We start from the raw sequence: 5,459 nt of genomic DNA on the forward strand, positions 1-5,459 counted from the left end.
TTGAGTGCTCCGTCCTCAAGAAGCCATCTCCAGTGTGGGCTAACCTGTTTCTCTAATATGACTCTCATAAATTGGGGGGAAGAGGTCTGTCTCAGTAAGAGTACATTTATGCTAGTGCACTGGATTTAGATCCTTCAAGATTTAGATTGACATCGTGGGACATTTAATTCTTTTTCTTTTGGCCATATCTTAAATTAGACTTTCTGTTGAATTGGGTCTGATTCAAGCTTGGTGATGTCACTGAAGGTACCACTATTGAAGGCAGCAGATTATTGTGCTTCAGGGAGAAGGTTTTATTTTGTTACACACAAGGAAGTTTCTTTTCAGCCTGAAGAGGTGCTGGAACAAATTTGCATCGCAGCAGGCTGTGTGGCGACGCCAGTGCATTATAATAAGGATCAGTTCCCTTTGTGGCTGTTGGTTCAACCTAGTGTTGCGTTTTATGGAAGAAGCCTCTACTGCTGGTATTTCTAGCATTGCTACCATTTAAGCTGAGCTAGAAAGAGCCCCTCATTCATGAATGTTTGTCTTACAAATTATGTGGAAGTTAAATAAAATGTTTCTTAGTGCTTTGCTGCTGTGAGCAGTGCAATTAGCTGCAGTATGTAAAAGTCCCTCCCTGACTTTCTCCTTGCTGCCTTTTCCAGCCAGCAAGCTGTGAGCAAATTTCACTTTTGTCTTCAGTGGAAAATAGCGCATTAAGTAGCCAACTGCTGCAGTATTATAAGGCAAGCAAAGTAAAGGGTAAGTCACTTTTTTTTTTTACTTTCTAGCCAGAAAATGTGAAATCCTGTACCAGGTGGCTGAGAAGTTGAAAAAATAAAATAAAATAATAAAATACCAGATGCCAGATGCATGACAATTTTAGTAGCTGCCGAAAGTGCCTTTTATCAAAGAACATCTGTAATATTTTTTAAAAGAAGGGTAGATGAAGGCAGATGATCAGCGGTGCATGTTGCTGGAATTGCTTTGGACAAATTTGTTCGAATCTACTTTGGAATAAGCCTCTTTTTTTGTTTGTGGAAAGAACAAACTTTCGGTTCCAGTAAGTTTGTTCCAGTATATGTGTACATTTGCCTTTGTTTGATGACATGGTTACTTTCCAAAATAAGTAAATGTTAAAAGCTATGTCAGTCCAGTTGTAAAAAGAAAAAAACAAAAAAACAAAAAAAAAAAACAGAGAAAGAGAAGTGTAAACTTTAGCTGGCACATCTGATGACCTGTGTACGTAACTGTCTGTAGGTGATCTTTGTATGCTGTGTCTGCAGTGGTGTTCAGATTGCATTTAAGTGAAAATTTAATAGTGGCTGTTACCTTTTGGCATTAAAAGATATGTTCTAAAAATAAAAAAAAAAAAATCCATCCCACAAAACCAAACAGTGGCCAAAGACAATACTACGCATGCCCCAGCTCCTCTCCTGTATAGGCATGAGCAAGGAGCCCTAACAACTTTGTGTAGAGTCTGGAAAAAGCAACTAGATTCCTTGGAACCTGTTGAAGTGGTTTTTGCCCTTAATGAGGAATATTTGTACTTGTATATGTACATGACTTGAACTGAGGTGAAAATACTCTTAAGAAATTGAAGAGGAAGCCAGGGTACATTGCAACTCTGGAGAAAAAAGCAGGAGAAAGTGCCTAAGTTACCAGTACCTAGAAGTAGCCTCAGTTATGCTGGCTTAGAGGAATGAAGTGGTGAAGATACATTTGACCAGCACTGAAAGTCAAAGTTACCCGTCATCTGAGGAGAGTCTAGGGTGGCTGACTTAAGCAGGGAGTGTAGCCATGGAGAGGTGATTTAGAAGAGTCACAGCCATGATGACAGCATGTCCTGTTGGGGACTGTCTCAGGCACTGGCAGTTCACCAGCAGCTAGCTGATAGGCATGTTCTGCCTCCATATGATTGAAAGGGATTTGAGGAGGAAAAACCCCAGTAGATTTGCACGGGAGTAAAACTGCATTTGGGCTGTTGACTCAGAACTCTGCTGGCATATGGTGATCTCTGAGACCACTGTCCTCAAGTGACACAATGCTTCAGGGAGCTACAGAACAGTAGGAGGAATGCTACACACGCTTGCAGGTGCTGCATGGCATGGGGAAGTGTGAGCACTGCGGGCTGGGTTGTCCCTGTTTGTGGTGTCATTGTTTTGGACCTACTGAGAATGTGGCAAAAATAGGATAGTGTTGATAGAACTGGAATTAAATTTTTTAAAAAAACTTGGTATGTGACAGACATTTGTAATATACAGGAAGATATTAAGATCTCTTACAGAGTTGGATAGTTGAAATTACAGTGATGTGTATGTCAGTGGAGGAGGCTCATGGGATTTTTTGGGTGAAAGCTCATGTGTCTATAACAGAAGCAGTAGAAGGGGTAAAGGAGATGGAGGAAGGAGCTGAAGAAATGTCAGTGAGCTGTACCAACAACAGGATCTTGACTGGAAGCCTAGAGTGAGTCAGCTGAGTGCTGGGTGAGGGTCTTGGAACCAGGTATATGGAAACAGTCTTCTCATGACAGTCTTCTCATGACAGTCTTCTCATGACAGTCTTCTCATGACAGTCTTCTCATGACAGTCTTCTCATGACAGTCTTCTCATGACAGTCTTCTCATGACAGTCTTCTCATGACAGTCTTCTCATGACTGTGTGTGCGAGGGAACAGGATTTTGTAAGCAATGTTGCCTCAGAAAGGGACCTGAGAAACGTGTTTCTTCTTTTCATGGATGCAACCTTATGGCTGATTCAGCGCAAAAGAGACAACAGCGTTATTTAAAAGCAACATTTATTTGGCACAGGAAGAAAAACAATCCAGAGCACATAGGTACACTAAGGGAGAAGTTGGATCGAATCCTGCAAGAGATGGTGCGTTTCTGTGTGTTGCTGAGCAACATTCATTCATTTTATTTACGTTTGCAGATTCTGAGCATGTACAAGGACATCCCAAATGATAAATATAGGCCTGGAAGTAAGAACTCACACAGGATCAGAAAGAAAGAACCATCAATTCTGACCATGCCTTAAATCACTAAAACAGAAGCTAAAATCCACATATATTTACAAGCAAGAGTCTGCCACTTTGGAAGGATTTCCTCACCCGGGAAATGTTAGCAGGTAGGTTTTCCCCTTTGTCCAGTTTCTGTCCTGGCATCTGCCTGGCAAGTGTGAGAAGCAAGTTTGTTCTATGAAGGACAGAAGTGTCAATTATATATGAGACCAAAGACACAAGCATCAGAGCCCTTGACAGCATCAGTGCATTACAGTGGAAGCTCATCTGTATTGATATAACTCTGGTTCCATGGACAAACAAATAGATCTGTCTATGGCTGATGCCACTGCAGAACAAACAGGCTTTGCTGATGCCTCAGTTACAAGTATCTGGTTCTTCTTACATGTTTCTATCCTGGCCCTGCACTGTCTGAAAGCTGCGAAGTCCTAGGAAGTGTCTTTTGTGATGCAGTGGCTGGTCAGCATGGAATGTCCCTGACTGGGAAGGACCAGGGAATTTGTAGTTTAATGAGGATGTGAGGGAGAGGGAAAGAGATGGGTTTTTTTGTCATTAAAAACCTTAAATTAAAAAAAAAAAAATCTTCCCAGAAGAGTTTCCAAAAGCTGGGGAGCAGGGGAGGTAGGGATGATAATTTTTTCCTCTTTGTAAGAAGTGGATTTTTGGGAACTATTTTGGGTCCAGTAAAATCTATGGGGCAGGCATCAGCTAAAACATTTTAATCTCTGGAGTTCTGCTTAGTCGCTTTCTTGAAATGTTAGGAAAACTTTGATTGAGAAAAGGATGGATTTTGTCTGTCTTACGTGCATAAGCCTTTTCACACACATCTCTCCGCCTCCACCAGAGGAGGAAAAGCAGATGGTAGATGCAGGTCAGTTGACACAATGGGAGGGCTGTAGGCCCTGCATCTGCAGTGGATGTTAGCCGCTGCAGCCAAGGACACCTGCTGTGAGCCCTCCCAATACCATTGCAGCTGCCAGGAGAGCCATGCAGCATGATGGGTGCTCTTCTCTTGGCACCAGATTCAGTCACCCTTGTACTGGTTTTGGAGTCCCAAGCCCCTAATCTCACAGCCTTGCATATTTCTCCTGAGACGTTGCTGTTGGCCCCAAGGAGACGGTTCACAACCTCTTCAGGTGAAGCTGTTCTTTATGACAGACCAGTGTCCCAACCCTGCCAAAATAAGGTGATAAAACCACATTTCCTCTTGAAACTGCCCTCAGCATGCCCCAACGTCAGCTTAACAGCACAGCCCTGTACCAACGATGCTCTTGCTGCTGGGTTATGCCATGGATATCACACCAGAGGGCTGTGTTTCTCTCCATACTTTCTTTTTAACAAAAGCTATAGTCTTCTGCAGAGAACAGCGTTACTGAGGGTTTGTCATGTCGAGGTGTGAGGAGGGTGGCGTGTGTGTGGCCTTGTGGAAGGAAGAGTATCCTTGCACAAGAAGGAGGGCTTGTGACTTTGAACCTGGGGCACCATCAACTTTCCTGTCCTGGTGCCTCAATTTTAGCTAGAAGAACTGCTCCAAAGCAGGGTGTGCACATGATGGGGTTTGTAAGGTGGTGGTGGGCCAAACAGAGCTAGCAAAGAGTATTTCACGTGTGTTACAGACTGGGAGCCAGGACACTGGCTGACTGTGTCAGTGTCTGTATCGATCCACAGTGGAGACAGGGTGGAGAAGAGTCTTTGTCTCATTGTGGCAGGCCCTGGGCTCAGCATGTGTCATCTGCCTGGAGACACAGGCAATTCTGACAGCAGGAGTAGAGATTCATACAGCAGGAGGCAATTCAGGAAACAGCACGCTGCATAAAAGGTGGAGGAGGATTTTGGGGAGTGATAGAAGTCCAAAAGAAAGGATGCTGCTGATTAAGCAGTACAAAGCCCAGGTGCTTCAGCTGATGCTTATTAGACCTTCTCAAATCAGCAGGGTAATGCGAGCTGGCCTCCTGGAAGACATCTTTAATGGTGGTTTTTCTTTGGAAAGTGGAGGAAAGAGGGGAATTTCGGACTTCTGGCCAGGATGCCAAGGCTGCTAAGGTAACCCCTCTGTTGTGAGTGAGCCCAAATTAGACCTTGCTTGAATTTGGAAGAGCAAAGATCTATGGCAAATCAAGCAGCGTTAGAGGATGAGGGGGAGGAGAAGACTGTGGGATTCAGCCAAAGCTTTCCAAAACTCTGAGGAAAGTTAAATCAGGCAGGGGTGAAAGCAAGGAAGTTCCTGTGCTTGTTGGACCTGCTGGCTGAGCTCCACTTCAACCCATAGCCTGGCCCTGCCCTGTGCTAGGAAGAGCAGGATGTGTTTGTAAGGCAATTGTGACAGTCTCCTCTCCCCCACCCCTTCACCTACTGTGTTAATCAGAGGGGATCTTGGGGCCTCACTGTCTGTCTCCACCCTCAGGGACCTGGGGAAGCACTGTCACGCTTAGGCTGTGGCCTGCCTTTCTTGGGGCTGC

Source organism: Nyctibius grandis, chromosome 1 (genome assembly GCF_013368605.1).
Source record: "Nyctibius grandis isolate bNycGra1 chromosome 1, bNycGra1.pri, whole genome shotgun sequence".
NCBI classification, from domain to species: Eukaryota; Metazoa; Chordata; class Aves; order Nyctibiiformes; family Nyctibiidae; genus Nyctibius; species Nyctibius grandis.